This window comes from Zonotrichia albicollis, unplaced genomic scaffold (genome assembly GCF_047830755.1).
Source record: "Zonotrichia albicollis isolate bZonAlb1 unplaced genomic scaffold, bZonAlb1.hap1 Scaffold_254, whole genome shotgun sequence".
NCBI classification, from domain to species: Eukaryota; Metazoa; Chordata; class Aves; order Passeriformes; family Passerellidae; genus Zonotrichia; species Zonotrichia albicollis.
Genome location: NW_027428428.1, coordinates 27,939 through 38,914, shown reverse-complemented (window position 1 = coordinate 38,914; position 10,976 = coordinate 27,939).

The window sequence follows — 10,976 nt, the reverse complement described above, 5'->3', positions numbered from 1 at the left end:
TATTTAATCTCATCCCAGTCCCAGACTTGTCTAGCCCCAGACCCAATCCCAACACCAGCCCTAAAGCCAATCCCATGTCTAGCCTTAACCCCAATCCCAGCTCGAATCTAAATCTCTGCCCCAAGTCCAAGCCCAGCTCCAATTGCAGCCCCTTCCTAAATCCTCAGCCTCAAACCAAATCTCAGGTTCAGCCCTTCTGGGGGTTTGGGGGTGTCTCTGTCCCTCTGACCCCAATGATGTTTGGGTGGGGTCACAGCAGGGCTGAGAGGGACAGAGACCCCCCCAGCCTCCCCAGGTGTGAGAAGGTCGGAGAGCCCCCCCAGCCCCGAGCACCCTCAGCAGTGAGAGGGACACAGAGCCCCTGGTCCCCAGCCCTGCACAGGCATTGCCTGAGGCCACAGGGATGGAGACCCCCCGAGCATCCCCCAGGGCGAGGGGACAGAGACCCCCGAGCATCCCCTGGGCTGAGAGGGACAGAGACTGCCCCGAGCACCCCCTGACAAAGGGGTGAGAGGGAGGGAGACCCCCCAGGCATTCCCTGGGGTGAGAGTGATGGAGACCCCCTGGGGAATGGCCTGCTGTGACAGGAAGAGGAACACCCCCTGGGGAATGGCCTGGGGTGACAGGGACAGGGACACCCCTGGGGAATGGCCTGGGGTGACAGGGACAGGGACACCCCTGGGGAATGGCCTGGGGTGACAGGGACAGGGACACCCCCTGGGGAATGGCCTGGGGTGACAGGGACAGGGACACCCCTGGGGAATGGCCTGGGGTGACCAGGACAGGGAAAACCCCCACAGACCCCTCCCATGCATCCCCCAGGGCAAGAGGCACAGAGCATCCCCTGGACACTGGACAAAATAAAATTGGTAGATCTCAAACTTGACTCTGCAAAATACTTTGATGAATATTTGATTTTCCCACAAGTCATTTGTGATGGAAATGCAAACAAATCCCAGACTTTAATAAACTGACAATCAAAACTATTTTGTGGTAATTCCAAGTTCCATTGGTCCTGCACAGCTCCACCTCAACTTCAGGCACACTCTGATAAAAGAAAAGTTGAAATTTGGCCCAATACAGATCATGAAAAGGAAAGGCTCTGTGTAGCTGTCACAAAGGTGACAGGGACAAAGAGAAAAATTATTCTTAGATTTGGCAAAGCCCGCCAGTCTGTGTAAGAGAGTGACTGGGACAGACACCTCCCCTGGGGCAGGGCAAGTGTGACATTGTCCCCTGTGTGCCCTTCCCGGGGTGGGGGTTTTACACCTGAGCCAGTTTGGGTAAGGGGGGTGGTGTTCACCCCCTGAGCAGGGATTACCCCACTGTTTCAGGGTGCAATGTAAGATGTAACCAAATGCACGTTTTCAATCACCATCTTCATCAACTGTTATAAACAAGTGGGGCAGTGTTCTTTATCTCTTCCATGACTCACCCCTGATAACGCCCTCCAGGGGAGATATCTTCCGTGAATGGGCCATTGAGTGACACTGCAGGACTGATAAAATTCTATCATCCCATTGTGGGATGCTCTGCTCAGGGGGAGGATACAAGCATTCCTACCTGGATATATTCTGAGGCTTTTAACACCAGGAGCATCTTGTCTGCTAGATAGTAATTCTGGTTTAGACCCTCCCCGAGTTTGCTTTCTAACCAGTACAAAATTTAGTGTACTCATCCCTTGTTTTCCTCCCAAAACAGGATTACCCATCCCCAAACCTTTACCAGATGAAAGAGGAAGCTGCGAGGAAGATGAGGATGCCTCAGGACACCCAGGCAGGTGAGGAGGAAGTCAGTGCCCCTTTCTCCCTCTCTCCTGCTCCATCTCCTAGCCCAGCATGGCCCCCAGGCTGCAGGACAACCCTGCTGCCAACCCCATCCTGCCGGGGATCTCCTTCCCCTTCCCACTGGCATGGAGGCAAATCCCATCCTCTCCTTGTCCTTCCTCCTCCAGAAAAGCAGCTGAGCATGGAGACCAGGGAGGAAAAATCCCCATGGCAGAACCTTGTAAAAGTGGCTGTTTTGAGCGGCTCCATAGCACAGGAATGTGATGTGGAGGAAAAGCCCCAGAGATCTCACAGGAGGAGGGACTCTAAACCCAGTCCAGGGGACTCTGAAGAGGAAAGACCCACCTTGAGCCAGGAAGGTGGACAGAGCTTCAGCCAGAGCTCAGAGCTGGTGGTCCATGAGCAGCTTCATCATGGGGAGAAGCCCCACAAGTGCTTGGAGTGTGGGAAGAGCTTCAGGCAGAGCAGTATCTGATTTGCCACCAGTGCATCCACACTGGGGAGAGGCCCTACGAGTGTCCCGAGTATCAGAAGAGGTTTCAGACCAGCTCCCATCTCCTCTACCACCAGCGAAATCACACAGAGGAGAGGCCCTTCCGCTGCCATGAGTGCGGGAAGGGCTTCAAGAAAAAAATCCACCCTTATCACCCATCGGCACATCCATACTGGGGAGAGGCCCTATGAGTGCCCCACATCATGAGAAGAGCTTCTCCATGAGCTCGGACTTGACCAGACACCAATGGAATCATCAGTAAGGAAGTTCTGTGAGTGCCCCAACTGCAGGAAGAGCTTCATGCCCAGCTCCAGCTTCTTTCCCCATTGGAAGTCATATGTTGGGAAGAGCCCTGGTGATCCATGTTCCCTGTGATCCATGCTGAGAAGACAGCTGTCCCTTTTCCTGCCCCTGCCAATGACATGATGTGGCAGTGAAAACATGAGGGTCTTCCCACGGCCCTGTCATTGCATTCACTCCCACCTCAGGTCATTGCCAGGGGCTGGAAAGGGGCTCTCTCTCTCTCCCCAGAGGAGAAGGGTGTCCTTTCCAGGCAGGGGGAAATACGTGGCCAGGAAGAGCCCGCTGTTGATGTTGTAGTTTACCCTGTAAATAGCTTTTCTTATCTCTTCTGTTATCAATATTGTTTCTGTTCCATTTTTTCCTTATCTCGTTGCACTTCCTAATAAATTGATCTTATCCCAGCCCAGGATCTTTGCCTTTTGTGCTTTCCATGGGAGGCAGGAGGGCAGCGCGGTTTTAGCAGGAGCAGGAAATTGGGGAATCCCATTCCTGAACTCCTGCCTGTGGAAATCGAGTATCCCAGCTGGTCCCAGCCCTGGTGGCCATGGCAACAGCCTTGGGAGCGGGTCCCTGGCTGGGGCTGTGGGAACCTCTTCCCTCTGGTGCCCAGGGACAGGAGTGGAGGGAACGGCTGCAGCTGAGTCAGGGCAGGCTCAGGTTGGATGTCAGGAAAAGGTTTTTGCCCAGAGGCCGCTGGGGCCCTGCCCAGGCTCCCCAGGGAAGGGTCCCAGCTCCAGGGCTCTCTGAGCTGCAGCAGCGTTTGGACAGCGCTGCCAGGCCCAGGCTGGCATTGTTGGGGTGTCCTGTGCAGGGCCAGCAGTTGGACTGGAGGATCCTGATGGGTGCCTCCCAGCTCAGCCAATTCTGTGGTTCTGGGATCCCATGAGAGTGGGGATGAGGTGGCCAGTGGTTGCCATGGCAATGGGCTCTGGCTGCAGGCCTGAGCTGGTGTCCATGGCAACCACCCCTGGCATGGGGTATCCATGGAGCTGCCAAGGGACTGCCCATAGCAACAGGGGGCTGGTGATGGTTGCCATGGAAACTGACCATAGCAACAGGGGGCTGGTGATAGTTTCCATGGAAACTGATTATAGCAACAAGGTTAGTGGTGATGGTTGCCATGGAAACTGGCCATAACAACGGGGTCCTGGTGATGGTTGCCTGCTAATGATCAGATTTGTCACAGGCCCTCAGAGAGGGTCCATGGGGACTTTCCAAGAGTCTCCAGGCTGTTCCAGAGCTAGAATGTCACAGGCACAGACAGGGGCTCCATGGAGACCTGCCAGGCATTTCTGGGGACTGTAAAGGGCCCTGTGGTCAGAGGCAGTCACAGCCATTCCATGGTGACATCCCAGGGGACCTTGGGCTGCAAAGGCACCGATCTGTCACAGACACTCACGGGGGCTCCACGGCGACATCCCAGGAGCCCCCAGGCTGCCAAAGAGCTGGGATGTCCCAGACACTCACAGGGGTTCCTGTCATGGTCAGATACATTTATATAAATACGTATTCTCTATTATGGTAATGATTAGACAAAATTCCCTTAATCAGAAATATTTATGCCAGGATGTAAGACATGTAAAATATATTATACATGGCACTAAGAAAATTGTTTCAAAGCAACTGTATTAAGCAAAACCTGTAATTAAGCAGAGATTAATGTTACTCTCCCAGACCAATGACCATGGGCAAATCACTTTGGTTCAGCCTGGAGAAGTGACCTTGAGGGGTGTCCCCACTGCAGGGAGAAATCTCCACACCCCTCAAGAAGGGAAATGTCAGGAGATGCTGCCATTAATATTTGGGATGGGGATTTTCTAGTCTGAGGTGTTGCCCTGTCAGTCAGATGTGCCCAGGCTGGGCCAGCTCAGACGCTCTGCAGAAGCTCTCAGTGGTGTCACTTGGTTGTTCCTTTCTCTGGGGATTTTTCCAGCTCTGCCACAGCTTCAGCTCCCTCTGAGGATGTTGAACTTTTGGACGGAGGAGTCAGGCTGGTTTCAGCATTATTCACCACAAAAGCAGTGTGACACTCCTCCTTCATTTCCCACTGGGGGCTTTGCAAACAGGGCCTTGCTGGAGTTGTTGGAGCCCATTGCAGGCAGACCCTCCTGCTCCAGCAGGAACTGCCTTTCCTGTGCCATGAGCAGGGCAGGTCCCACTGCAGGAAAAGCCCCAGGCCAGCCCCAGCACAGGGAAGGGCTCAGGCACAAGGGCAGAGTGCCGTGCTGGGAGCTGTGCCAGGGAGAGCCTGAGGCACCAAAGGCACCTTGGCAGCAGCAGCTGCTTGCAGGCCATGGCCAGAAGCCTCCCTTGGCAGCCCGGCCTGGTGGCCACCACTGCAGAGCTGCTGCCCCAGGGCTCATTCCTGTTGGGGCACCAGGGTAGCTATAGATCCAATGGTGTCAGGAACCCACGTCTCAAGAGAGGAACCCACTTGCCGCGGCAAAAAGTCCAAATATGGACCACACTGGACAAATTCAGACCAGCTTTTTTATTATTATTAGCACATCAGTCTCAGAACATTATTACAATGGAATTCGATGTTAACAGCTTGCTGGCCTAATGGGAAATGCCCCCGAAGGTGGCGTAGAACTGAATGACATAAAATCATCTCAGTTTAGATTTCAGCCAATCACACCAAAACAAGACATATTGACAAGCTTTCCATCCAACCTTATAAAACATACGTAATCGTAGTTAAAACAAAGGCTATTTCATAAGAAACAAAGAACAGAGCTCTATTCACAGTAACCTTCTAAAGATATACATTAAATAAACTTATTGCCATCCTAAAGCCAAACCTACAAAGTCCTATTGTTATTTGTCACGTCTACTGCTTGGGAAACTTTTCTGCTGTAACAGAACTTCGGGCCACATCCTGAGGCCTAAATACTCTTTTTCAACCATTTCCTAAAAACCCTCTGACTTTCTGGATTCCCACAGGGTTTCAGGTCCGTGGTCCCTGTGCTGCTCTTGGCCTGCTCTGGTTGGGGTGACAAAGGCAAAAAGCTCTGACCACGGTCCCGATGTTGTTTTATATTTTCTCTGGTTAGAGAAAATATTATATTTTATATATTATAAATATATATAAATTATATTTTAATTCTTCATTTGCACGGTGGCTCGTTGTTCCAGGGGTTTTTGTTTGGTTGTTGTTTTCTGTTCGGTCGTGTGGGATTTTCATATTTGGTTTTGGTGACAGAATCCTCTTCTTTATGGTGCCGGGTGGTCGCCATCTTGGATGGGAGTGGGAGTGACAGGGAAAGGTTTTAAACCATAAAAGGGCCGTGCTCTGCAGTGAGTGACACCTGTGTGTCACCTGTGTCACCTGTGTGTCACCTGTGTGTCATTGTCACCTGTGTCACCTGTGTGTCACCTGTGTGTCATTGTCACCTGTGTGTCATTGTCATTGTCATTGTCAGTGACACCTGTGTCACCTGTGTGTCACTGTCAGTGTCACCTGTGTGTCACCTGTGTGTCATTGTCACCTGTGTGTCACTGTCAGTGTCACCTGTGTGTCACCTGTGTGTCACTGTCAGTGTCACCTGTGTGTCATTGTCATTGTCAGTGACACCTGTGTCACCTGTGTGTCACTGTCAGTGTCACCTGTGTGTCACCTGTGTGTCATTGTCACCTGTGTGTCATTGTCATTGTCACTGTCACCTGTGTGTAATTGTCACCTGTGTGTCATTGTCACCTGTGTCACCTGTGTGTCACTGTCAGTGTCACCTGTGTGTCATTGTCATTGTCAGTGACACCTGTGTCACCTGTGTGTCACTGTCAGTGTCACCTGTGTGTCACCTGTGTGTCATTGTCACCTGTGTGTCATTGTCATTGTCATTGTCAGTGTCACCTGTGTGTCACCTGTGTGTCATTGTCACCTGTGTGTCATTGTCAGTGTCACTGTCACCTGTGTGTCACCTGTGTGTCATTGTCACCTGTGTGTCACCTGTGTGTCACTGTCAGTGTCACCTGTGTGTCACCTGTGTGTCACTGTCACCTGTGTGTCACCTGTGTCACCTGTGTGTCATTGTCACCTGTGTGTCATTGTCATTGTCACTGTCACCTGTGTGTCATTGTCACCTGTGTGTCATTGTCACTGTCACCTGTGTGTCATTGTCACCTGTGTGTCACCTGTGTGTCATTGTCACCTGTGTGTCACCTGTGTGTCACCTGTGTCAGTGTCACCTGTGTGTCACCTGTGTGTCATTGTCATTGTCATTGTCAGTGTCACCTGTGTGTCACCTGTGTGTCATTGTCATTGTCACCTGTGTGTCATTGTCAGTGTCACCTGTGTGTCACCTGTGTGTCACTGTCACCTGTGTGTCACCTGTGTGTCACTGTCACCTGTGTGTCATTGTCATTGTCACTGTCACATGTGTGTCATTGTCATTGTCATTATCACCTGTGTGTCATTGTCACTGTCACCTGTGTGTCACTGTCATTGTCAGTGTCACCTGTGTCACCTGTGTGTCATTGTCACCTGTGTGTCATTGTCAGTGTCACTGTCACTGTCACCTGTGTGTCACCTGTGTCACTGTCACCTGTGTGTCATTGTCAGTGTCATTGTCACTGTCAGTGTCACCTGTGTGTCACCTGTGTGTCATTGTCACCTGTGTGTCATTGTCAGTGTCACCTGTGTCACCTGTGTGTCATTGTCACCTGTGTGTCATTGTCATTGTCATTGTCACTGTCACCTGTGTGTCACCTGTGTCACTGTCACCTGTGTGTCATTGTCAGTGTCACCTGTGTGTCACCTGTGTCACCTGTGTGTCATTGTCATTGTCACTGTCACCTGTGTCACCTGTGTGTCATTGTCATTGTCAGTGTCACCTGTGTGTCACCTGTGTCACTGTCACCTGTGTGTCATTGTCATTGTCACTGTCACCTGTGTGTCACCTGTGTGTCATTATCACCTGTGTGTCACCTGTGTGTCATTGTCACCTGTGTGTCATTGTCATTGTCAGTGTCACCTGTGTGTCACCTGTGTCACCTGTGTCACTGTCACCTGTGTGTCACTGTCAGTGTCACCTGTGTGTCATTGTCATTGTCATTGTCATTGTCATTGTCATTGTCAGTGACACCTGTGTCACCTGTGTGTCACTGTCAGTGTCTCCTGTGTGTCACCTGTGTGTCATTGTCACCTGTGTGTCATTGTCATTGTCACTGTCACCTGTGTGTCATTGTCACCTGTGTGTCATTGTCATTGTCACTGTCACCTGTGTGTCACCTGTGTCACCTGTGTGTCATTGTCACCTGTGTGTCACTGTCAGTGTCACCTGTGTGTCACCTGTGTGTCACTGTCAGTGTCACCTGTGTGTCACCTGTGTGTCATTGTCACCTGTGTGTCATTGTCATTGTCAGTGTCACCTGTGTGTCACCTGTGTGTCACCTGTGTGTCATTGTCATTGTCATTGTCAGTGTCACCTGTGTCACCTGTGTGTCATTGTCACCTGTGTGTCACTGTCAGTGTCACCTGTGTGTCACCTGTGTGTCATTGTCACCTGTGTGTCATTGTCATTGTCAGTGTCACCTGTGTGTCACCTGTGTGTCACCTGTGTCACCTGTGTGCCATTGTCATTGTCACCTGTGTCACCTGTGTGTCACCTGTGTGTCATTGTCTCCTGTGTGTCACTGACACCTGTGTGTCACCTGTGTCACCAGTGTGTCATTGTCAGCTGTGTGTCATTGTCAGTGTCACCTGTGTGTCACCTGTGTGTCATTGTCAGTGTCACCTGTGTGTCACCTGTGTCACCTGTGTGTCATTGTCATTGTCACTGTCACCTGTGTCACCTGTGTGTCTCCTGTGAGTCATTGTCAGTGTCACCTGTGTGTCATTGTCTCCTGTGTGTCACTGTCACCTGTGTGTCACCTGTGTCACCTGTGTGTCACCTGTTTGTCACCTGTGTCACCTGTGTCACCTGTGTCACCGTCACCTGTGTCACCCGTGTGTCACCTGTGTTACCTGTGTGTCATTTTCATTGTTATGGTCACCTGTGTGTCACCTGTGTGTCATTGTCACCTGTGTCACCTGAGTGTGCTGAGCGTGCTGGGGATCGCTGTGCTGCTCAGTGAGTGACATTGTCATTGTCACCTGTGTCCCCTGTGTGTCATTGTCACTGTGTCACTGTGTCACCTGTGTGTCACTGTCCCCTGTGTGTCATTGTCACTGTGTCACCGGTGTCCCCTGTGTGTCCCCTCAGGTGGGCAGTGCAAGTGCCGCAGCGAGGCCAGGTGGGACCTGGGGACATCTGGGGACATCTGAGGACATCTGGGGACATCTGGGGACATTTGGGGACCTTTTGGTGGCACTTTGGGGACATTGGGGGGGTTGGGGGTTGCAGATTTGGGGACATTTGGGGTTGGGGACACTTTGGGGACACCGAGGGGACACTGAGGGGACACTGAGGGGACAGTGCCACCCCTGACCCGCCCCTCTCTCTGCAGGAGCCTGAGATGTCCCCAAGTGTCCCCAAAATGTCCCCAGATGTCCCCAAAATGTCCCCAACAAAGGCAATGAATAAAAATGGATGAAAAAATCGGATTTTGGTCACTTGGGGAGGGGACACGGGGACAGCGGTGGCACCGGGAGGGGACATCGGGGCAGTGGTGGCCTTGGGGACATCGGGGCCATGGTGGCACCAGGAGGGGACACAAGGCCTTGGGGACATTGGTGGCCTTGGGGACATCAGGACATTGGTGGCACCAGGAGGGGACATTGATTGGTGGTGGCCTTGGGGACATCAGAGCCATGGTGGCCTTGGGGACATTGGGCGATGGTGGCACCAGAAGAGGACCTGAGACCAGAGGTGACACTGAAGTGACAATGGTGGCCTTGGGGACATCAGGACATTGGTGGCACCAGGAGGGGACATTGATTGGTGGTGGCCTTGGGGACATCGGGGCCATGGTGGCCTTGGGGACATCAGAGCCATGGTGGCCTTGGGGACATCGGGGCCATGGTGGCACCAGCAGGGGACATTGATTGGTGGTGGCCTTGGGGACATCGGGGCAATGGTGGCCTTGGGGACATTGGGATGATGGTGGCACCAGGAGGGGACACTGAGGTGACAGTGGCTTTGGGGACAGTGGGTCAGTGGTGTCCTTGGGGACAATGGGGTGATGGTGGCACCAGGAGAGGACATCAGGCCATTGGGGACATTGAGTGTTGGTGGCCATGGGGACATCAGGGCCATGGTGGCACCAGGAGGGGACATTGGGTCAGTGGTGGCCTTGGGGACATTGAGTGATGGTGGCACCAGAAAGGGACACAAAGCCAAGGGTGACATCGGGGTGACAGCGACTCTGGGGACATTGAGGTGATGGTGGCCTTGGGGACATCGGGGAGATGGTGGCACCAGCAGGGGACATTGATTGGTGGTGGCCTTGGGGACATCGGGGCCATGGTGGCCTTGGGGACATTGGGTCAGTGGTGGCCTTGGGGACATCAGAGCCATGGTGGCCTTGGGGACCTTGGGGCCATGGTGGCACCAGGAGGGGCACAAGGCCTTGGGGACATTGGGGTGGTAATGGTGGCCTTGGGGACATCGGGGCCATGGTGGCCTTGGGGACATCAGGGCCATGGTGGCACCAGAAGGTGACATCAGGCCATTGGGGACATCGAGTCAATGATGGTGGCACCAGGAGAGGACATCAGGCCATTGGGGACATTGATTGGTGGTGGCCTTTGGGGACAATTAGGCATTGGTGACACCAGGAGGGGACATTGGGTCAGCGGTGGCCTTGGGGACATTGAGTGATGGTGGCACCAAAAAGGGACACAAAGCCAAGGGTGACATTGGGGTGACAGCAACTTTGGGGACATCGGGTCAGTGGTGGCCTTGGGGACATCGGGGCCATGGTGGCACCAGGAGGGGACATTGATTGGTGGTGGCCTTGGGGACATCGGGGCCATGGTGGCCTTGGGGACACCGAGGCGATGGTGGCACCAGAAGAGGACCTGAGACCAGAGGTGACACTGAGGTGACAATGGTGGCCTTGGGGACAATGGGGTGATGGTGACACCAGGAGGTGACATCAGGCCATTGGGGACATTGAGTGTTGGTGGCCATGGGGACATCAGGGCCATGGTGGCACCAGGAGGGGACATTGGGTCAGTGGTGGCCTTGGGGACATTGAGTGATGGTGGCACCAGAAAGGGACACAAAGCCAAGGGTGACATTGGGGTGACAGCGACTCTGGGGACATTGATTGTTGGTGGCCTTGGGGACATCGGGGCCATGGTGGCACCAGCAGGGGACATTGATTGGTGGTGGCCTTGGGGACATCGGGGCCATGGTGGCCTTGGGGACATTCGGATGATGGTGGCACCAGGAGGGGACACTGAGGTGACAGTGGCTTTGGGGACAGTGGGTCAGTGGTGGCCTTGGGGA